General features: G+C 35.1%; 1 long non-coding RNA gene across 1 annotated transcript; it reads right to left on the bottom strand.

Annotated features, from left to right (window-relative positions):
* Positions 1-5,674: 5,674 nt before the first annotated feature.
* On the bottom strand, positions 5,675-24,798 carry LOC127957975 (uncharacterized). The gene is made up of 3 exons (XR_008153924.1): positions 24,510-24,798; positions 11,886-11,933; positions 5,675-5,726 (listed from the first exon to the last, which is right to left on the bottom strand). It is a non-coding gene; the product is annotated as an uncharacterized LOC127957975 (long non-coding RNA).
* Between the last annotated feature and the right edge of the window lie 1,037 nt (positions 24,799-25,835).

Genomic DNA, 25,835 nt, shown 5'->3' with positions numbered 1-25,835 from the left:
ATATATATATATATATATATATATATATATATATATATATATATATATATATATATATATATATATATATATATGTGTGTATGTGTGTGTGTGTGTGTGTGTGTGTGTATATAAATATTATATCAGTCTGGCGAGTAACCCTAAAAAAATTATCAGCCAAATAGCCATAGAGGGTAGGGGGGGATAATAGACGGTTGTTTTTTCTGCATTATTTTTTTTTTTAAATAAATGCAAGCTTAATGAGCTTAAGAAACTTATTTTAGAAACATTAAAAAGCTTACTGTTTTCAAACTTTTGACCGATATTGTATGTGATCTAGGTTTCAGTGCACTAGAATGATTTGATTTTACAATGGAGCAGGCCTTAAACTGTCCGACTCCCTATAGTGGGAGCTGATTAAAACGCACCAGTCTATGTTATGTCCACGCCATTTTAAATACTTTTGCATGGCGTATTTTTAGTGGTTATTTAAGAGCTCATACTTGAGTTCATGTAGTAATTATGATGTTTTACAACAACGTGACAGCTTTTTACAAGACAGAATGTCATTTGAAAGTTCATAAATGATGTGTTCCCTTTTGACAAGCCACTGACCCCAAAGGGGAACCTGTACAAAATCGTTTTCCATTGGGCATGTATAGTTATAGTTGCTGGACCACGGTACACTTATCGTTAGACTTTCAAATGGCGGTTAAACGGTGATCCAAATAGTACGAAAGTTAATCCACTCCAAAAAAAAAAACCCTAACATACATATCGCTGCCCCACTAACTAACTTATAAAACTACACTGTTATGTACACGTACACACGGTCAATGTTTAATCAACTTTTGAATAAAGTATTGCAAATATACATCGTTATAAAATGACTAACGTTACTTACATGAAATTCGAGTAACGTTAATGCTGTTCACGTCGTTGCTGAGAAAAGCAGTCCTTCAGTGACAGGTGCCTCTTGCTTGAGCCGCGAAACTCGTTAAACTTCTTAAGATGTCGCAAAATACAAACACAATTGTTAGGAAATCCTTAATAATTAACTTCTGAATTAAACATCACAAACATATTTAGTTTAAGCTGGCTAAATTACATAACGTACCCCGATATGAGAGGAGTGCGGGTCTTGCCGTTGCTGAGGAAACTCAGGAACGCCGTCCTTCAGGTGACCTCGATTAAGTTACGAAACTTGTTGAAGATGACGTAAAATACAAAGACAATTGTTAGGAAATGCTTAATAATTATTAACTTTATAATAAAGTGTTACAAACGTAAGTAGGATTAGCTGACTAACCTTACTTACCAGGAGTTGTGAGGAGTATGGCTAGTCGACGTCTCTGCTGAGGAAAGCAGATTTTTTTTTCCTGCGGAGCTGCACACGTGATCACTTTAGCCGCGAAATTTACTTAATTTATTTAAACCGTTTTTTATTAAGCTGGAACTTTATTTAGGAAAATTGGTAGGAAATACTTAATAATTTTAGTTTCTAAAACAGATCAGTACAAGTAAATAATTATCAAATATTTATATTAGAATTCACCAGAAATATTGAGGGTATGTTAAAAATATAATTAGTTAGTTAAATACTTATTTATTTTCATTAAATAAACTTAAATAATATATGTAAATTTTAGAGAAATTATTTGTTGGATTTTTAATTATTATTTTTAACCTGACCCACTCAAAATATCACTTAAATGATTTCAAAAGATTTTATTAAGTAAATATAGCTCTTTATTTTTGTGAAATTTACTAAGCCACTGAATTATTTTTTACAGTGTGCACTGTGTCTGTAAAAACATTGCTAATGATAAAGGGCACATGTTATCTGCTGACAAATGTACGAAATATAGGAAAACATAGAAAATAGCAGGCATACTTTAAGTACAGGCATTGGAAAAAAAAAACTATTACACAACATATGACACTTCCCTCCTAAAAAGCCAAACACCTCATGAGCATGAGAAAGACTTTCTTAGCTCACAGTGTATTACAGTGTGCTGAAGCACCAGATGAGATGGTACATTTGACATTCAAGCACCTAATTCAGCATTAAACCTGAAGCAGGCCCATACAAGTGGGTAGGTTATTCATACAAATATACCCTTAACCATTGATCTTCAACTTCCATGTAGTTTACCACAGGAATGTTAACGTTTACTCTCAGAAAACGAAATAATTCTGTCCGAAAGAAGAGAGAGTTGCTCTAGACAATCAAAAGCCATAGTAATCTGAGGCAACTATTTTTTTATAATATAGTGCTGTCAAACGATTAAACAAACAAAAACTTTTATTTTGCATGCGATTAATCACGATTAATCGTTTGACAGCACTAATGATATATTAGTCATACAATGAAGTTCAAAATGTTTTCAGTAATACAAATTTCACAGAAATGAATACTTTTATTCACCAAGGACACATTTCATCAATCAAAAGTGACAGAACAGACACTTGTTCTTAGGAAAGATCTCACATTTGATCTTTGAGCTCATTATCCTGACGAAAAAACTAAACAGGGTTTAAAAAATTCAACCATTACAAACAAAACATATATTAAAAGAGAAAACAGTTATTTTAAATTGTATTAATATTTAACAAATTTAATGTTTCTACTGTATTTTGATCCAAGAGACTTAAATGTATTTATTAATAAATAAGTCACCACAAAGAAAACACTATCGTTTATCATCAAGGACGTTGGTACAGTATGTCATGTAATTTGACTAGCTTCTACCAAGTGATCATTTTTAACAAAACAGCAATAAAAGATATGGGAACTACATTCTCTCATAAAGTTATCCTAATTATATACTATATATAATTAGTGCATATGTTGTGGAACAGACTTCTGGTTTTAGGCCATGATACAGCAGTTGGGAAGCTCTGTATAGGCCAAATAAGGAGAGTAATAACAAGTCCTGACTCATTACATAATGCATCATCGTTAAAATTGAGCAACCGGCATTGCATCAGTTGGCAGTGCACCAGAGCCTGGAAGGCTCCATGGTAATCCTGGATTTCTCTGCACAAGCACTGACATATATGTGCACTTACTGCAGAAAACGTTTTTTTAAGATTATCAATTAGTATCTTAATTTGATTTTTATGTCATAATTATGACTATCTTTATAATTTAAAAAAATTTAAAAGCCTCTTTTTCTTGTAGCAGAAGTGTGCTTCATTTTTATGTCTCAAAATAGTCAAGAAATCCTCACCAACACAGGGCACATTCACACAAACATGATTTACAATACTATGAGAAATTGTTCAACATGAGTCAAATATCACTAGTTAAACTAAAATATACACTGAAAACACAGAGGTCTTATCAGTGATGCAAGTGTGGTCTGAAAATGATCTCTCCTCTTTTGAAGACTCAAATTTGAAGACACTATTTCAAAGGGTGCATGTGGGCATAAAAGCTTTTGCTGTTGCCATAGCAATACTGTCAGCTGCATGACATCAAATAAACGCTTTTGACATTAGCTACTGGTGACCTAGAAAAGCCTACCGAATATGAAGACCCACGGGGCATCAAAACCAATAACTCATGAAAAAAAGAAATCAAGCACCCAAAGAGCCAAGGATTAAAACAAATAAGGATATCCTTATAAAAATGTGTGCCATCTTGAGATATTAAACAGTAACTTAATAATGTTCATCATGTGTTTTAAAAAGATGGATAGTAGTGTCCTCTTATAATGAAATCAAAAGGTACTTCTTGCAGAGCTTGAAAAGCCCTCTCTAACTTCCCTGTCATACAGTCTGCTGCTGAGTTCACTCAGCTCATTATGTCCGTGGTCACTACTGTATTATTCAGAAGGTTCCATGAGCGGATGTGTTCTAAATATAAAGCTTGTCCTGAACTGGTCCAGTGAATCAGACACCTCCCCCTTAAAACTCCCAAACACTGATTAAAATTCCAGAGCTCCATCCGAGCTGCCCTGCCACTGTCATGGGACGCCAACCTAAATTAACAGCCTCGGGCAGCTAGTCAATCAGTCAAATGTTCATGATACACTAGTGGAAAACAACTTTTCCATCACTTCTGATGCACTTGCTATGACCAATGTGCATGTGATACTCTTAAAAAAAAAAAAAAAAGACGTTTGACTTTTATGTATTTATGTATTTAGCAACAATACACAAATAATTAACCAGCAATGTGTGCTGTAAATATCGTATTTAAAAAAAGAGCTCATTTAGATGGTCACCAGTTCGTTCCTGAATAAATCATTGTTTTGTACAAATGTTGTAACTGTTGTAATAAACAAATAAAGCTCACAGCTTAAATCATTTGAAATCCATGTTATCTATAATATATCACTGAGCCAAAATACTGCAGCCACATAAGGTGAATATAAGGTCACCATAAAGTACAAGGCCAAAGACAATCATTCTAAAGCCCCCCCACCCCTCTTTTTTACAAACCTTTCATGATCTGCCTTCATCCCTTTAGCAAACAGATCATGTGTTACAGCAGAGAAGGTGGATGAGAGATCAGACTAATATAAGTTTGCAGAGAACAAAGCGGTGCAAAAAAATCTAGTTGGCTTTGGCACATTGTAATTGCATTAATCCTTAAAGCTCATCTCATTGGAGTTAAGTCTCTGCACTGATCTCATGTGTCGACTGGCTCTGGTGCACAGTCCCGTGGAGAAAGCCATTGTTCGACACGCATACGTTAGCATAATATTAGGCCTTGATCCTCCTGTGTGTCTGTGGGCAAGCTGGATTCTCCTAGGTTTCATTAAGCAGAGAAAGCATGCATGCTGCCCAAAACTTTACTGAATACAATATGATCTCCAACTGTTAGTATCCTCAGGACTGAGAGGGAGTTGCTTGAAAGAGCAACTGTTATTTTGTTCCATGGCCCTAAACAGCTAAACATAAACCTAAATGATTGTCAGCCAATTAAATATTAAATACTGGTTTGCAGTATGTAATTAATAAATTGAGTTTCTTAATAAATTAAATTTTGGTCTTCAAAAATAGATGATACGAAAATTCAGGCAAATTCTGAATAAATGAATAAAATGCATTTTTAAATACCACACACATATTGCCCTCTTCATTTGCATCCTGTACTACTCCTGTCCTTCACTGTTATACACAAATGACAGATCAGTAAAGAATATCACAACCCATCATTGGGCAAGGAAGTGACAACATGACAAATTGTTAAGACAAATTGATTATTTGTGCCACATGAAAGATGTAGCTGTCTGTTTACTCATGCACTTGGCTCTATAAGTACTGAATAAGTCATTTGCTACTTGGCAAGCTTCGCATTCCTCCTCATTCTTTATCAACTCTATCTGACATGATAAATTCATCAAGAGAACCATTTAATTACCTCTGTTGAAAATATTCAGCAATTATACTGAATAATGTAACCGGGTGACTAACAATAAAGGAAATGGGCAACTTTTGTCTAGAGCAAAAATATTGTCAAACACAGTCTCAGGGTTTACAGAAATAAGTATTAATGGAAATGGAAAGCTACATTATCAGTGACAGCAAAACAGTTTTGTTGCAATGGCTAGAGGCTTACTTGTGAACTGAGAATATAAGAATCAAACACACCGAGGAATGTGTCAGTGTGTCAAAACCACATTTTATCCATCACATCTTTACTTCCTCAAACATTCAGAATAAAGGGAATATGATTTGCTTACTGCATTGTGATCCCCCAGCGGTTTTTCAATCAGTGTCCCAAATATGGTGGGCTGCAAAAAAAGTAGAAATCAATTAATCAATCAATAAAGGAACACGAAGGTCATGTGGAAAGTTTAAAGGAAGTTTAAGATTTCTTCTACATTAAAATGAGGATGTATAAATATCACATGATGTTGTCATGATCACAAGCAATTCAGACGACTGACAGATAAGCTACTCTCACTGTAAACTCAAGTTACATAAGAGCTCAAACCGCACCAAGACCCATAACATAGCATTAGAAAAGCTTTGCAAACAGAACACGATACCATCACACATTCTCGTCCTCTTTTTTATTGACATTTTTAAGGATATTAAAGGTTAAAGATTGTTGACTATTTCATCACTGTTTGTCATTAACTGAGCTTTGCATAATAATTTATTAATCATATTTTGCATACCACATGAGTATTTTTACTGCACAGCCAATATGCATCCGGACAATATTATTGACACTTTTCTAGTATCCATTTAATTTCCCATGCTTCGTTGAAAGTGTCATTATATTCACACTTGACATATTGCAAAAAGGACATGGATTCAGTGCTAAAACTGTGAAGACAGATGCTGACCATTCAATATGTGCATGCTTTGTTTTATCTGCTTTATTGAACCATTCCATAATTAAGCAACCATTATGGCCAACTTCAACCTACGAGAGAATATTTAATAAATCAAACAGATTTATTAGCTTTACTGATCTAGTGTTACTGCAGCAGAGTAATTTTCCACAGTACAACATGTTTCCTGAGGCTGTTGTCCAGAACACAGGACGCTTGAAGTCTAACATCCCCGGTGATATTTAATGAATGTGGCTAAGGAATAATGACCATAATAAAAGAGCGGAATTCATTATTCAAGTGACCAGGTGTCTATGTCAAGATGACTGTAATACAGACATAAAAAGAAAGAGGAGCTTGTTTGGCTAATTAAAGTCTAGACCTTCAAATAACAAATGAGACAACATGGCAGTAAGCATCTAGCCCTGCGAGTCCATCAGTCAGTGATCCAAAGCAATTAACAAAACAACAGTGCTACATTACAGCACCCGGTGGCTCCGGCAGAGAATGAGAAAATGACAGAATAGGCAGCAAAGCAAGTCATGCATGTAATTAAAACCATCCCACTAATACAACGGCAGCAATCGTAAGGGGCTACACTAACAATCCTTCTTCCCCTGTAAAACTATGAGTTGCAAGTCCTGTCTTGCGTTTACTGTAGCTGGCTGTGTCAGAAAGGTAATCCATGTTGACTTAATCGGAAGGATATTTGGAGTTTGGCACAGCTGGAAAGAATGTGATCTCATGAATAATCTAAGGGCTGGATCATTCATCGGCCTATTAATTATAATCTTTCTTCAGTTCCACAGCCTGTTTTTAATACCATGTCTAGCTCAATATGAATGGTAACACTTTACAACAACGTTAACATTACTTCATTCAATAGAAATCTGTCTATCATCTATCTATCTATCTATCTATGGTGCGAGAACATAGTTTCTATTTTGAGATAGTATTGCATACAGTATAGTGGCCTAAGTAGTATATTAATAATATAACATTAACCTAGATCAATAAATTCTGTAACAAAATATGTTGTTCTTAATGTCTGAACTACGGATAACAAATTGAGTCTTACTGTAAAGTGTTAACGAAAGCATTCAGGGACTTTAATTTCAAGCTGCCATGGTTCTTAATACTTTGAAGATTTGGCTTTAACACATTGTATTTGCTTCAACAACTGCCAAGCATGTGTAGGGCTGCTCCATGGCTAGATTCAAGTTTTCCAGTAATCTTCATAATCTTCAACCATGCAAACAACACGGTCTGAAGGGCAGAACAGGAACCCGCCATCCTCCGGTGCCAGAAACCAGACATTTCACACACAGTTTGCTCACTGGAACATCAGTTCCGGGCACTGAAGGAGCCAAACCGTGTCTACTGAGGTTTCTGCTTTAATGGAAACACTGGGGGAATCCATGCTGCTGCCACAGGTGCACCAGACCCCTCTAATCACACAGATGATTGCCTCTTCTGTCACACTGACGTCTGTGTGAAAAACAGATGCTTACCTACATGTTATCTCAGGAAACTACATTCCCTATAATTCAGGACTCAACTATTAACTCTGCTTATATAGTGACAAACACGACAAGCATAATGAAATCCTCCTCCTTCCACTGCCAATTAAACTGTCAAAGCTTAAATTCTTCTGTGCGTTTTAAAGAAATGATTGATTGACTGATATTGTGAGCCAACTTGGTGAGCTAGTGTTTCATTTATACTTTGTGAATGGAACTAACTGTAGGGTAAAGGGTCAAAGAAAGATTTCTCAAATGATGGATCCTTAGCATTGACTTATAAATCTCTGTCTGAGAGCAGACAGTTGAAGGAGGTCTGGCAGGTCTGAAAGTTGTCAATTAGTCATCCTGAGGTGTTGTGTCTCTTCTGGGATTCATTCATCAATTTACAATGCAGTCATGATAGTCAAACTGAAGATATATCTTAAAGCATGTGAGCACAAAATCAAAGAAGGTGAGGGCTAAAGCCTGGTGTTTAATTATTACTTCTGAATTTTACCCAGCAAGGATACATTAAACTGATCAAAAGAGTCAGTAAAGACCTTTATGTTACAAAAGACTTCTGTCAAATAAACGCTCTAATAAATAAATTCTTTTGACCTTTGTATTCAAAAAAGAAAAAAAGAAAAACTGTATACATCCACAAAATATTGAGCAGCACAATCATTTTCAACATTGATAATAACAAAATTTGTGTGACCGAAGAGTGGAGCAATAGCTGATGAAAATTCTGATTTACCATAACTCGAATAAAATACTTTATAAAAAAAATATATATTTAACAGTTATATTTAAACAGTAATAATATACAATATTACTGTATTTATTGTATTTTTCATCAAATATATGCAGCCTTGGTTAACATAAGAGACTTTCAGATAGGACTTCATTTAGGACAAAAGCTATTAGAGAACAACATTTCCTAAGTGCATCATATCCTAACTAAAGATAGGAAAAGGGTATTACAGAAGCATTCTAACTCAACAAAAATATGGATAATAGTCTTAACTTTAGGACAACCCTACTGGTGTCCTAACTTCAAACCTTCTTAAAATGAAAATGACAATGTGGCCTCTTCTAGAGAGCAGTGTTTCTACAGTAAAAGAAGTAAGCACAGGAGACTCAGCTGCTTACATTAACTCAGTATGCCCCAGTGTGTGATAACATCAGCACTGTTAATGTTGGGTCAAAGGTAAGCTTAAAATCACACTTTAGTGGCAAGCAGGTGCTCTTGAAAACACCAAGGGGTGTGTTTGACTATGTGTGTGAATTAACGAGTGCTTCAGCATCTTAGATAGCACCCAACATTCTTCTACATACAAACATCATACTGTAGGTCGAGAATCCCTCCTCAGAAGGGATATATTTTATGAGCATAAAATCTTCTCAGTTCTACCTGAGACCCAGAACAGAACTAATTAACATATGCATGTTCAAAGCCAAAGTCATGTTTCATACACTACAGAGGAAAAAGAAAAGTGGTTCTTTCAGGAAATTGCAGTGTAGACATGACACAAATATTACGCAAATAAACATTAAATGCAGACAAGAAGTAAGTAACACTGCTAGACGGGAAACAATAGATGAAAGCATAACAATAGTTGAATAATGAATGAACTTTTTTTTTTATTCAGAAGAGTTGTTTTTAATTTTAAATCGTAACAATATATGATTTAAACCAGTACCAAATACAAATATCAACCCAAACATTTCAACAGGTGAAATATAATTATTACCTCTATTAATTATACTTTATCGCTTTTATTAAATATACTGTAAGCTGTTTTCTATGAATGTGTAAAGGCCCGTTCACACAAAGCATGATAACTAAAGATAACGATAAAGATATAGTTCTAAAAATCACTCTCAAAATTAAAGAATAGCAGAGTCCACACTACATTCATGCGATCATGTGATGGTTATAATGGAAACACTCCAGGCCACTGTAGCCCTCTGGGAGTTTGGACAGTCTACACAAGGTTGCAATAACAATTGCTGATTGCAATAACAATTTATCAAATAATAATACTGAAGACCATTAATAATGATTTCTGTTTGATAACATAAAAACGTGAATAAATGCAGTACGACTGTAAAACTGGGTGTCAGTAAGATTTTTTAAAAAGGAATTACCACTTTTATTCAGAAAGGATGCATTAAATTGATCAAAATGTATTGTTACTATTTCTTTCTATTTCAAATAAATGCTGTCTGCAGTGTTTTCATCAAAATGGTTTGTCCCCATCAATGTAAAGTAATCATAAAGCAAGGATTTATGCTAATATTGTCCAAACCCCCACTTTGCCTAGGGAGTTTCCAAACCTTTGTCTTTTTTTTTTTTTCATGGTCCTGTCAAAGTATAAAATATACAGGTGTTTAAATAAAAGCTCCTTTTTACCTTGATTAGTGAGGAACATGTTTTGATCACATAGGCATAAAGCAGTCACGGTAATCCTCCACTGGCAAAAAAGGTTGAGCTCATAAAGGAAAGGGTGCAGCGAAAAACGCAATCCAAGGAGCCTTTTAATGTGAAAGAGACCACACGATGAAACGTGAGACCCTCGTAATGCTAGCCTCATACACCCAAGCCACAGTCCTTGTTTACCTTTTATGATATTTCTTTTTTCTTTCTTAAGTAATTTAAATTTGAAGGATGATTTCACAGGTCTGATTGTTGTTATCACTGTATAATGCCCCTTTATGTCACTTTTCAATGAAGTGCTTTTATTACAATTTGGCCCAGTGTGCCAAGTGTAAAAGTCAGGTGAGCCTCATCAAAAACGTTTGCAACACGATCCCACCGCCACATTCCCATCAACTCTTTTTTTTCTGAACTTAGCTAAAAAAAACTGGCATCAAATGCATAGTATCAAAGAGTCAGATAAACCCAGTCGACCCTGGCTGCGGTTGAGCCTGGGCACGGCTGCCTTGAGAACAAGTGGAGCACATACTGACAGAAAGAGAATCTGAATTTGGGAAGATGAAAGTCATGTTTAAGCATTCCTAGACGCTGTCTTCAGGACTGTGACTGTGTATGTGCGTGAGGATCAAAGCCTCGTCTCCAGTGCCGGGCTGATGGTGGAGTGTGTGGGGGCCACTGGGGTCCCTGTGTGAATGGGGACAGGGAAGAGCTCTGGGCTTTGATGGAGAGCTTGTGCCTGATCCCCCATTACTACTGCATTGTCTGAAGGGCAGGGACAGTGGATCAGGTTACAAGCTTGTAGTATGAAGTGCAGTGGTGTTCATGCTGTTCACAGGTGGAAAAAAGACCTTCTTCAACTCTTCATTAGACAGGCGATGCCATGACACTGAGTGAAGTGAGAAATTATTAGATGTTGCTTTTTATACAAACAAATGGCCTTTGCACTCAAAAAGTATTTTTGTAGCTTCATAACATTATGGTTGAACCACAGATGTCACATGGTCTATTTTAACGATGTCCTTACTTCCTTTCTGGGCCTTGAACATGTGAGATGCATTGCTGTCTATGGTGTAAAATGTCTTGGATTTCATCAAAAATATCTTAATTTGTGTTCCAAAGTTGAATGAAGGTCTTACAGGTTTGGAACAACATGAGGGTGAGTAATTAATGACTGAATTTAAATTTTGGGGTGAACTACTACTTTAAAATACTCACATCCCAACATAAAGGGCTAGTTCACCCAATAGCTGGTGTCCCAATAAGCTGATGAATTAGGAATGTTGAGTGTGTCGTTTCAGTTTGTTCTAAACTTCATTGTAAATTGTTTAAACAAATTGTCTGAACAACATGTATTTGGAATAACTGTCTGAAAAAATGTATTATAAAATGATTTATTGCCAATATTAGTATTTTAGCCATTTGAAATCATACACTGTAGCTTTAAGCTCAGTTGTGTGTTTTGTTCTCTCTGAGTGGTATTCAGGTGTGCAATACGATATGTATAAATATATGTTTGATGTATTTTTGGGTCGACTGTCAAAAAACAGTGGTGGGACAATATCAATGATGTCTTCTGCCTCAGGGTAACTACAGCTTGTGTACCAAAATCAATACTTTCTATTCCCTACATCACATGACACAGAGGAGAGACCCAGATGGAGAACATACCCGCTGTTTGGTGACATGCCTCAGTCCGATGTGCGGCTGACTCCTGCACTGAGGGGAAATGAAAAGAGAGAATTTATTGCTCTAGCACATACGCACAAAAACACATTTCTACAACTTTGAAAGACTTTGATTTTTGGTTTCTCACTCACTTAAAAATGCTTCAGAGAACACTGAATATAATCTGGTTTAAATTATAAACAGCATCATAGTTGTGAATACAAATCAAACATGGCAACCATAACAAAGGTCGTCAGAAAAGGTTGCCAATTTCTGACAGCAAATTTTATTCCTAGAGCTGTTTGCAAAAAACACACTCTGAGAAATAAGTACCAAAGCTTCCACTGGGGCTTTCAAATTGTATTAGACCCTACACTGAATTAGCAGATCATTTAGTTCCTTCAAATGGAGTTCCTAGAACCAAGCATGTTCCAAGAAACTGCTGTGCAAACAATTAAAAAACAGGAACTCACTATGCTAATATTTCTAGAAACTATGAAATGGTTTTTCTGGTGGGAAAGCCCCTAATATGTAGCGTTTAATGAATGTAGTTTATTGTCTGAGTAATGCACTATTTTGTAGAGGAGGTTATTGGCTATTATGCAGGCTTTAGGTACAAAGGTGTACCTTCTGTCACTGCTGTCCCAGTGACAGCTTTTGTACCCTTTCTTTCTGAGAGTGCAGGATGCAGTGTGAGAACTTATATTTCATATAGAAAATAATTCATGTTAATATTCAAATTGGCCAGTAAGTGGGTTTAAAAACTCAACCATAAACTCACCATATCTAAAAAAAAAAAAAAAAGAAAAACTGATTATAATCATTAGGGCAAACAAACAAATAAATAAATGGTATATTTTTGAGGAAAATCTTTTGACTCCTAATGTTAAAATTGCATTAAATATATATTCGTGGGAGCTTTTTTTTTTTGTATGTTGAGCTTTTTGAAACCTGTGTGTCACATTTCAAATGTGACGTGTGAAAGCAAACAAGCTTGGATTCTCTTTTCAAAGGTGAGGCTCATAAACAGAGTGTGCCGTTGAGTCTGTCCCTGCTCAGAGCCTGCACTTCACCAGCTGCATAAACACACACAAAAATACCTTAACTGACTAAAATCATGATGCCTCCTCACAGAAACGATTATTACCCCTTTTACACACACACACAAAACCAATATACCACTCTGACTACCTCACTAAATTCATGTCCAAAGATTTAAACACCTCAACCAAAGATCGCTGCTCCCTTTATTGGTCGGCAAAGCAATTATCTGGGAAACAGGTGACGGCTGAGTAGATTTTTCTGCTCTAGAGAGAATTTATTCAGCTGATGTAGATATAACACAGGGCCTGGGGAAACAACACCTGCTCCAACCCATGAAAGATGATGGACCTTTCCATAACAGCTTAAATGTATTTACATGACAGGCCGATATAAAAAGCAAAATTAGGATCCAAATCAATTACACAACAGAACAGAAAGATGTTGCCATGTAAATTAATCAGTAAACTCAATATCTGAGTGTGAGACCCATGCACAAATCATAAGAGAGGACAGACAATTGCTAACAGAAACCTCATCACATAAGAGTTCTTCATTATGAGGGAGACAAGTTGCCTAGTTACCACAGCAGCCTGCTACGTGGATGTTCTTGGGCTGGTCTACAGAGTCTCTGTCATGCTCCATTGTGACTGCTGCCTGAGAGGCCAAACACCTCCTTTAGGTTTACGCATGTGTGTGTGGGAGAACCCTCTCCAGGTCTTTGGCTAACGTGGGTGATTACGTGCATAAGGGTTCAGGGGACTGATATCTTCATGCAATAAATAATATTTTAAATGATAAAATATAATATAATATTTTAAATTATATTCCACTCAATGTTTAAAAAGAAAAGAACAGTCAAAACTACTATCACATGTACTTAAGTTATATATATATATATATATATATATATATATATATATATATATATATATATATATATATAAGAAGTATATATATATAAGAAGTATATATATATAAAAAGTATATATATATATATATATATATATATATATATATATATATATATATATTCTAATTGTATTTCATATAAAGTAGTTCAAACATAGTTAATTAACGTATTTACTAACATATCCCTTGAGACTGATATTAAAATTATAATTATAAACTTAATTTGGAGTACTGCAGTAGTATGCTTGTGCACAAGCATGCTTGTGCACAATGAACATTTCTTAATATTAAGCCTAAAATGTGTTTTATTGTCACTATTGATAAGGACTGAATGATTTTTGAATATAATCAGTCTTTAAATGCAAGATGTTTTAAGTATACCTGAAGTATACTTGCTATAGTTCCACTGTAGCACAATCAACTATACTTCAATATATCTTTAGTTGAACTACTTTCGCACAATTATCTCTGCCTACTGGAAGCTTTTAAAGGCCTCTGATTGGCCAACATGACTTTACGGTTGAGATTATATCGCCACCTGTCGGCTTGGCATGCTCTTGACAGTGCTTCATAGCATGCTTTTGCGTTTTCATGTGGACAGAGATTTTTTTGAAAAGGGAAGAAGGAAAAACTCCATGCATAAAAATACGCTTTTACGTGTGGGCATGGCCTAAATAAGTTTTCCACTGATGTATGGTTTGTTACATGACAATATTTGACCAAGATACAACTTTTTGAAATTCTGGAATCTGAGGGTGCAAAAAAAAAACAAAAAAAAAAAAACCGAAATAATGAGAAAATAGCCTTTACAGTGGTAAAAATGAAGTTCTTTGCAATGCATATTACTAATCAAAAATAAAGTTTAATTATATTTATGGTAGGAAATTTACTAAATATATTAATGGAATATGATCTTTACCTAATATCTTAATGATTTTTGGCATAGAAGAAAAATTTATCATTTTGACCCATACATTGTTGGCTATGGCTACAAATATACCTGGGCAACTTATGCCTGGTTTTGTGCTCCAGGGTCACAAATATATAAATGTAAGTATACTTAGCATGAAATAAATGTATTTCAAATACATTTTAGTATATTTATTTTTCACTAGGGTAGCTCTGACAAAATCCCCTAGTACAGCATGAGGCAGCAGATTTTCTGTAAGAGCAAAATAAACAAATAAACCTTTTAAACCTTTTTTTTTTCATTATTGCAGTGTAGCACTGTTTATACCTTTTTATAGAAGATGGGCTTCATTAAATATTCATCAACCGTGAGTAGCATGTCCTATCCCAAGGACATGGCATATGATAACTGAGCTTATATTGTTAAAAGAAATGAGAGGAAATAAAAAACATGGTGGTGAATCTAGAACAGCAATACAATGAATATCCAAAGCGTGTCATTCATTTGTAGTCTTACTTGTAGCTTTATTTGTAACTTTAGCAACAGCAGAAGAAGGTCCTGCATTTAATAGGCATGTAATAGACATGAAAGTTGAATCCTTTAGTCTTACTAAACTAATCATTAACTGAAGTGAATGCTCAATTTGTCAATATTCATAATAATAAATCGTATTTTTGGTATCTGATGGTGCAGATCCATTTGCAGATATTATTTTTTAACCATATAAGATAGAAAACACATCACATTAGATTTAAATGTAAATGTAATAGAAGACTACAGCTAATGTTTTTAACATTTTAATTAAATAAGTGCGGTTGGGAGGGGTGCTGGCATCATTAACCCGTTTAATGCCAAGTGCCAAACAAACCATACCCCTGACTGAGAAGATAAAGTGAAATCATTTACATGCAAGACACAAATGTCAAGGACGTCAAGGATCAGATGGGCACATATGAGCAGAATATCATTACAGTAAATGGAAAAGAAACCCAATGAAGTGCTCTAATTAATGCAATCAAATTATCTTTATCATCAAATGCAGCATGACCATTAGTTCAGTGGCTGTTACTCAAGACAATGAATGCAGGAGCAGTGTTTAATTAAACAGAATCATTGCCTTATTTTAATAGAGTATTAAAGAGTTATTTATTAACATTCCCATTCATCTCAATGGCAGTTTCCATTAAGTACTAGACTGCCCAAAAAGTATGTGATTTGCCTACTTTACATTTAGATCCAGATTGTGTCATTACAGTAGGCTAAGAGTCCTGCTAACCAAACAAACCTTGAAACTTTCAGTCCAGCAGCCATTACTCCAGTCTACAGTGTCACATGTCACTTCAGAAATCATTCAAATATGCTGAATGGTGCTCAAGGAATAGTTCTTATTATCAATGTTGAAAATAATTGTGCTGCATAACTGTGGTATTTGTGATACATTTATTCAGGATTTTTAGAATTAATAAAAAATAATAATAACAACAGCATTTATTTAAAATAATATCTTTCTTAATATTTCCTGCAACTTATGATCAATTTAATCGCTGAATTTAACTATTCATATCTATAAAACCAAATCTTACTGACCCCAAACTTTTGAATGGTAGTATATATAGGCCTTCCTTGAGGGAAGTTTATATAAAGGAGAAAAACTGTTGGTAATAATGCTTTCATAGCAACAACTGCTTTGGAGACACTTGAAGACAATCAAATACCAAAGGGTTTATTCACCAGGGTCAAACAGAGATATGCAGAGTCGGAATTTGCTGAATTATTATAAATATTTTCTTAAAAACTGTTCAACTATCTAAACAGGAGGTATATTACCACATTATCACGCACCATCTATCCTTTTCAAATCAGATGAGCACCAGTGCTTACATAAAGCTGACCTTGACTAGCATAGCCTGTTGAGGCTGTGAAAGTGTGGACAGCACAGAGGCAGCCGCTCTATCCAGTGGGCATCCATTTTATCAGCGTCAGGGTGACGGAGTGCATGGCTGTCATGGGGATGAGATACGGCAGGCTGAGGTCCCATCTGATGTCCTGACAGTGTCTGCTCACCCCTGGCCTGTCCAGTTGTGAGTGCTCCTCTCTTACAGTGTGTGACAGGCAGACTCAGGGGCAGATAAGGCACAGAACATGCCTCATAAAACAAAAGGAGTAAATAATGTAGAGAGGCTTTTTTTACAGTTCAGGATAAATTACCTTGACATCTTGAGAAAGGTCTTGAGAGAAAGCCAATATGAAGTTTTATAGCCCCAGTCTTGCTCTTGAAGGCTCACTGGAGCATTGGAGCTTTCATATAATTACAGAAGACTATCCTCCAGCTATGTTTATGGCATATTTTAAAAAACAAATACATAAAAATCTCAGGGTAAGAGATGGAAATCTGTATAGTTGAAGGTTGCAGAGGTCAGAAGAATATCATAGTCTTCAATATGCAAGGTTTAAGATGCACACTGAAAGTCAAAACCTGGACGTAAACAAAGTTTTAGGATTTAGCTAAATTTAAACAAATAAACATCTTGATGCAATATTTAAAAAAATTATATACTTGTAGTTCACTAATCACATTTACATCAAGTTCATATGTTCTTTAGTTTTCAGACTTAATTGTATTGCTGGTGTTATTTTTAAAAAAATCATAAAAAATCTAGTGCTGTCAAACGATTAATTGCAATTAATCACATGCAAAATAAAAGTTTTGTTTGCATAATATATGTGTGTGTTCTGTGTATATTTATTATGTATATATAAATACACACACATACCGTACACTTTTTGAAAATTATTTACATGTATTTACATGTCTGTATTTATATTCATACAATTTATATTATAAATAAATATATTTAATATATAAAAAACATGTTTTCTAAAATATATACATGCATGAGTGTGTATTTATATATACATAATAAATATACACAGCACACATACATATATTATGTAAACAAAAACGTTTTATTTTGGATGCGATTAATCATGATTAATCGTTTGACAGCAATAAAGAAACCTAACTATAGATACATAGTATTACATTACCTTTCCATTCCACTATATGCTTGCTTAATATGCTTACTGTTATATGTTTACTTGCACAAAAAGCAAAAGGCAAAAGTGTTGTAATGCACTCAGTTATCTATTGCTAATGCTTTTTAAAATAATTTCTCCTAAATAAATTAGCTATAAATGGAAGTTTAGCTATAAACAGCTTTAGCTTTAGACACTTGCTTTCGAATATGGGTTTCTCTCCAGCTTTTAAAGTCGGTTTTTGGACAGTTTAGAAATGTACAGAGCCCCCTTGTGGCTCATTTGGACTGATACAGAGTTTTTACAAAATTAACCCAGAGTCTGTGCAAATTAGCCTCTTCTTATTATTTAGGTTGAGGGAGCTTCCCATAATTTAGAAACACAGCTGCTTATGAAAGCACAAGAGGCATTAGACATGAAATGCAGGCACCCAAGCGTTCATTAAAAATCTTTTTGGCAAGCACCTTTACCATTGTAAGTCTCTTTGCGTAATTCACCGCCAGGATCTTCACTGATTAGCTTGTTATGTGTGAGTGACATGTCTCTCTTTTGAGACCTTGAGTCTGATGATTCCCCATTCCAAACAGCAGGTGGATTGAGCAGGGCCTTTGTTCGTGACTAACGAGACACAAAGATTGACACACGGCATCGGGAGAAAAAGGTCTCCAAGGGAAGCCTTGTTTGATGAGATTATGCTGTGGAAACAAAACTGAGGCTTTCCCTGTTTTCCCAGGGAAAAAAATCCTTCACATGAATTTGCTGTGAGAGGAAAGAGAAAATTTACAAAGAAGAAATAGATGTATCAAAGAGCATCTGAAGACAACCTTTTCTGTGTCGCTTTGGAAATGATTGTGATGGCTGATCATAATCAGGATACAAGGCCCAGCTAAAAACACAATTTCAACAGAAAACAGACCATAACTACACATTTAACAATAATGGTCTGGGTAAAACCACTCTCTTCTTGGTATGCTAATGTCATCAAATGAAAAGCCACAATGACATCCAAAAAAAGGGATCTGTTACCCCTAAGTCAAAATCTGTCATTAAAATGGAAATTGCCTCAGAAAAGATTCAATGAAGGTCAATTAAAAACTCTAATAGGCACAAAAAGAGATAAAGCCTTCAAAGCCCTGTCAGCAGAAAATAACTGCACGTAGTGTATGACAATCCCAGACCTCAGAGAATTCATTTATGAAAATGAAATCATTCCAACATGGAAAGCACTTAATAATGATAAAACGTAATTCAATGCATTATATTCGCTATTGTCAAGATTATAATTATTATAAACCTGAATGGTCTGAACAGATTTCCATATCTTCAAAATTGCAATTAAGGTGACATTATAAAACTTAGCTTTAATAAAATAAGCTTTAAATATGCATTAAACATGGCTTCTAACAAATGCTACTTTAAAAAAAAAACTGATCTGTAAATGAACCAACAAATTGTGAGAAATGTAGGATTTGTGCTCTGGATCTTGTGTTGCTTCCAGAAGAATTTAGCAAAAACGTATATATATTAAAGGCTTAGTTCACCTTCATTCTATGGAAAAGGAAATGCAACTTTCCGCTATATAACTCCTCTTGTGCTCCACACATGCTCTATACTGACAAAACTGACTGTGTCTAAATGCTTTACTAGACCACTACAAGGACCAAAACAACAAAATATACACAACTCTGTACTACTCAGCATAAACTATATTCCATTTTGCTTTGAAAAAAAAAAAGCATGTAGGTTTTCTGGTTACCTCATGACTGACTATGGCCAATGAAAGTCATTACTTAGCTTTTTAAGTTCCGCGCATCAACGTTTAAACTACAAACTACAATCCAGTTTCCAAAATCCAGAAAGCACATTCAAGGAAGACATTAAAATGAAGGACATTAAAGTGTTGGTGAATTTAACTTCCACCAACAGACTGCATCTTTTGAATAAACCTTGAGTACTGTAGGTCACATGTTTCTGACAAATTATATGCTATGCTCAAAGGCACAGAGTTTCGAGTCTGGCCTTCACTTCCACAGGCGCAGCAGCATAAATGGCTGCCCACTGCTCCGGGTGTGTGTTCACGATGTGTGTGTGTTCACTGCTGTGTGTGCGCACTTTGGATGGGTAAAATGTGAGTACATAACATTCATGAATGTACATGAAATCTTTCACAATCGCTTGAGTTGTTTATTCAATAGACACTGTAAATAGAATATTCTGTTTGTGAAACAGACTGTGACATTTCTTATTGATGATTTGTGAACAGTTTGATATCTTAATGGTCACTTGCTTCCACTGTCTGGAAGTCTTGTTAGCTTGCTGAAAATGTATTTTTAGAGGTAATTCCTAAAAGATATCCAGAAACTCACAGCGGGAATATGCTGAGCAAGGCTGGTCTTTTCTGCTTGCGTATGCAGGTTAGGATCTCCACATCCTTGAGAACTCATCTAATAAATGCACTGATCACACAGATCTGTATGTAAGTTTGGCGAAGGAAGTAGTCTTGACCACACTCTCATTTTTCATTTACTAACCAAGCTAAGATAAAAAAGCACATTTCTTTTAGACATTTCTTCATGAAACTAGCAAATTGAGCAGATTACTGCATCAAAACTATCAAAGATTCACACACACACACAAAAAATGTGGTTGTCACATTTGAGAACATCTCTTTAAACACTGCCTCACAGTGGAAGCATTAGGAGATAAAGAAATGTACATCCAAAATGTTGATTAAAAAAAACTACATAACAATTTACAATACATGACATTACATTTAGTCATTTAACAGACGTTTTTATCCAAAGGGACTTAAAAATGAGGGCAATGGAAGCAATCAAAATCAACAAAAGAGCAATGATATGCAAGTGCTATGATGACAAGTCCCAGTTTGCTTTACACAGTACATGTAGCAAGTTTATTATTATTATTATTATTATTATATAATAAAAAAAAGAAAACAGATGGAGAAGAATAGAGCCGGCTAGTGTTATAGACTAGACTTTTCTTTTCTCTCTGTTTTCTTGTTTTCATCCAAATATCTCAAATTCTTAAATCAAGAAGGATTTTCTAGACAAGCAAACAATTATTGTGGTTTTCAGAAAAAAAAACACATTTCAAAGAGAAACTCACTTAATTTTGGCATGTTTTTTTTCTGAAAACAAGACAATAATTTTTTTCACTTGTCTAGACTTTTAAGAATTTTTAGATATTTGGGCTGAAAACAAGACAAAAAGTCTAATTAAGAAAAGCATCTCTCTTTTTTTGCTATTGTTTATTGTAAATAAAAAGAAAACAAGTAGAATACAAAAATAATAGAGAAGCTACTGTTTTGTTTGTTTTTTAAGAAAACAAGCAGTTAGTAAATGAATAGAGTGCAAGTCTAAGAATAAAATTAGAATAGAGATTGCTAAAGTTAAAAGGTCAAATAAAGATGGAAGAGATGTGTTCTTAAAGCTGGCTAAGGACAGGTCATTCCACCAGCAGGGAACATTTAATGTAAAAGTTTGTGAAAGTGAAAGTGACCATTTCTACATAAAAGTTTTACATTATATATAAAAGCATACTAACATTGTTACACTTGAATACGTACTCAATAAAAAAATCTATATTAGTAAAAAAATTGCCTTTTAGCTTTGAATGAATGCATGAATTAATTTGGGGCTTTGAGAGAACTAGTAGTTACACTGGCAATTTTGCATATATGAATATTAACAAAAATTATCATAAAGTGTGTTTAAACCAATACAACAGCTTCAGATTTAGAGAAAACTGCAACATTCTAGAGAATATTAAATACAAGTTAAAGACTCAAAGTTAAATTAAAGACTCACACAAGCCAAGTCAATTACTTAGCAATTGTCAGTTTAAGGGAAGAAATGGATTTGGTTTTGGCTGGCAGCACTTCAGGGTCCACTCTGAAATGGCCTGTCGAGAACACTGACAAGCTGACACGGTTCTGATTAGGAGTGAAGCTGAGAGCATATGCCCTCTAAATGAAAACTCCTCTCAGAATAGGACTTTTCTCAGCCCTCCATATCTCAAAATCCATTTATGCAGCTGACATATTTGTTTGGGTGCTGCTATTATACTGCTATTATATTATAACAGCTGGAAGAAGTTTAAAAGATGACTTATATGATGCCCTTTGCTAGATCAGACATAGGACAACACTACTAGCTGCTGAAATCCTTACAAATCCTTGAACAAAATTTAGATAGAGAGGACTGCACTGATTAATCTAAAAGTTTAATTCAGAAAAAAAGACAATCCTAAAAGATTTCAATCCTAAGAAAAATGAATTCAAACTGATAAAATATGCTATGAATGTATCAAAATGCAGGTTTGGATGCCAGCAGGTATAAGGTTTAGACTGCAGGTAAATTATTTTGGATATCATTTTTATATTCAAGCAGCCTGTGTACATGGATGTGTGTGTGCATGACATGCATGGTCACCTTGCCTGACTCAGTCTCATGCTGAGTGTCAAACAAGTGACCACAGGACACTAATGAGGACCAGATCTGAGCCAACTCAACATTCAACACCTCCACACAGTCCACAGTAATCTGACCAGCCACAACTCCTCTTCTGAACCTAAAACTAACAAAACTGAGCCCTAGTAAGCTACAGACAAACACTATCAACAAACCATGCAAACTTTACAAGGGTCATGAACTGCCTTTTTATTGTTTTTAACTGTTCTCTGTGGTCCATGTTAATGTTATCAAGATTTTTATATTTAAACTAAACATAATTCAGAGGCAATAGGCTGTTTTCTGTCCTGTTTTGACCCCCCTCATCAGAACGCTCCATTTGAATAGGTGTGGCAGATTGTAGATTCAGAAGTAAACACCCACTGGTGCAACTGGCCAACAGTTGTGAATGTTAGACAGCCTGCATCCTTCCTACAGTAGATGAATGCTGCTGTGATTCAAGTTAAAAATGCATAAATACTCAGTACATATCGAACGACTTGTAATAGCAGACACAGCAATAGTGACCACATAATAAAAAGTTACTCACACTTGTGTGATGCGACATCGGATCTGATTTAATCATCACACCATCGTCTTTTATTTTCAATCTCTCTGAAAATCCTGCATCGAATTATGCCTTGTTTGTAAACTAATCCACTGTAAAGTTAAGTGAACAAAGGACCAAGTTCTTACAGATGCTATCTGGAACTTCCTTAAAAAAAAATTAATCCATTCTCATCTAATGTTCGGATCAAAATAAAGGAAATGCAAAGACTGATTTTCCACAACATGGGACTGCACAGCATTGTGTTGTCTTCTGAGCCATAATTATCTTTTTGTTTGCCAACACATTATTTGATATTTTCCTCAAGATTTTTTGCTGCAATTGTCAACAAAAAAAATGTATTGAAAGAAATGGGTACTATTTTTTAAAGTACTATTCTGCAACATTCAAGATTCTGATTCTGTATGTTTTTCAGTAATTAAAAACATTATTATTGGGAAACACAAAATCTGTTCACATCTTGATTTTTATTATATATAATGAAATGACTGTAAAATCATCCTGTGTCCCCTTGGAAGCCCCCCAGTGGGCTCCGGCACCCTGGTTGAGAACCAGTGCTCTAACCCCCACTAACCAAAACACCTAAAACCCAAACAAAAACAAGGTGCACTCAACAGACCTAAACCTGAAATAGAAACCAACTTTGTAGACCTATTATTCTTACAATGCACCCTAATCAAATTTTGAAAAATAAAATATAAGATACATGAAAAACAACAGGTCAATAGACACGGAGCATTTCAAATATACACACACGGGGAAGGAAGGCATGGTGCACTCATGAGATTAGAGGCAAAGGCAGATCTCATGGCTTTGTGCAGATCCAATCACAATATATTCTCTAATATAACAGCCCGAGCACTAATCCCTTCTTCACTCACTATGTCTGCTATTACAGACCGATTATGGCCATCAGCAATAGATAATTGAAAAGCATGGATTCAGCTTGTGCCCACACACACTGATTTAAAAATAGCTGGATCTGGGGGATTATAAAGTAAATTAAGCCTAGCAGCAACTGACATAATGAACACATTATCCAAACAAACATATTTTCATGAGAGAGTCAGTATGTCACCTTCAAAAGATTCACAAATGTGTGATGCTTTACCAAAGACAGGATACAAAATTGATGCACTTAAATTCATGATGCATTTACTGCCCAGTTGAAGAAGGACATTGCAAAGCATATCTGTAATGAAAGGACTGATTTATGCAGGTTTCATATTAGTTCACTTAGCATCACGATTTAAAGTCAATTTTGTATTTCAGGTGAATGTCCCCTGACACACTGACCTAAATACACACTGTAAAAGCTTCTTAAGGACATCAAGGCTGACTCCTTTCCATCAACATTTAAAGACTTAGCTTTCATGTTCATCTGAAGCCATTATTTTATACTGTACATCAAAATGGTCATCATTGTATATATAAGGACATATTCTATTAGGTGTAACCATAATTTAAATGCTCAGGTAGCCACCCATTGTGTGGCAGCAGCATTAACAAACTGCTGTGAAGGTACCAATCTGCCTCCAATAACTGAGCATCACTTGAACAATCAAATGACTACAAGCGGTGCTTTAAATGAACGGTAAATAAACCAATACAAATCACTGTAATATAGTAAACCTTTGAAGATATCAGGTAGTGAAACGTGCCTTGAAACAAACAGACTTTAATCTTACCTCGAACATTGGAGATGCTCCTTTCTCGGGCAGTGTACATCCCAGCAGCTCGGCGAGGAACTTTGCCATATAAATGTATGTTGTGTGTTTCGCCGGCAGATTGAAAACGCCGCTGGCTCTTTTTACCCTCAGTACAGTGCCTACAGGTAGTCTTGTTCCAGCAACGGTTTCCTACAGCACAACACACCGATTTTTCGCCTCTTGGACTTTCCTTTCAGCATTTCTTTGACTCCGAACAAATAGGATTAATTTTAGAGGTGTGACAGCTCATTGTCTTTGTCTAGTCAAGAGCGCGTGTGTCTGCGTACAGCGGCTCGCGAGCGCAGTGGAGTCGAGCTCATTGAAAACCACTTGTAATCCTCGTGTAGGGGAGGGAGGAATAGCTTAGGGGACGCCAGACAGACGTAAAGTTCTGACAGGTTTCCTTGCTCCTTCTGGGATTTCATATAAATTTTTGGCCTGTTATCATTTCTAAGAATCAAACTTGCTCGTCGGGAACCCCTTTAGCCCTCCAGAGTGCAATACTCGGGTTATGAGAACAGTACACAAGTGAAACAAACCTGTTGAAACCTATGTTAGACAGTATCTAGGATTATGCATTGATGGCTAAATTGCATGCAAATTAGTTTTTGGTTTAATTAAATTACTGTCATTTTTTGAGTCACTGAGTCCACATTTTATATTTTGATTGAGGACAGAATTTTCCTTGGCCTATGCATCGTTCTTTTGAGTGGATCGTTTACAGTGAATCAATCAGATGATCCTGCGGCTAAACAAGAAATGATTCGTTTAAAATTCGGTTCAACTCGTTGTCACACAACGGTTAACAACTCACTGGATGGGAAATTATTAGTCATTATGATTTATTATGAAATAAAGCAAAGAAAGAAAATATATTCCATGATTTGAGGTTAGCATCAAAAAATTCATGAAACATCACAATAGTGATTTGACAAAGAGTGAATAGTGAGTTGATATAAAACCTAATAATTAACCCAATTATAAATAACCCAATTCAAACACTCAAACACTAAAAATATAAACATTATATTCATTTACCTGGACGCCAGTATGACCATTAACCAACATCAGACAACTGAAAACCTGCAAATGTGTTGTTCTTTTGTGTCATGTCAACAAATATTTTAAGGGGTGAAAAAAAAATGTTTGGCAATCCCTGTATTAAACACACACTGATAAACATGAAAACGCACAAACTTCCAGGTTATAAATATTTCTGTCCACACTTTAAGAATCAATAAATTATGCATAATTTATTGCCAATGTGTGAATAACATGTAATCATGTAATCCATAAAAAGTAACT

This window comes from Carassius gibelio, chromosome B5 (assembly GCF_023724105.1).
Source record: "Carassius gibelio isolate Cgi1373 ecotype wild population from Czech Republic chromosome B5, carGib1.2-hapl.c, whole genome shotgun sequence".
Classification (NCBI taxonomy): domain Eukaryota; kingdom Metazoa; phylum Chordata; class Actinopteri; order Cypriniformes; family Cyprinidae; genus Carassius; species Carassius gibelio.
Note: the sequence above shows the minus strand (reverse complement) of the source record. Positions and strands in the feature narration are given on the sequence as shown.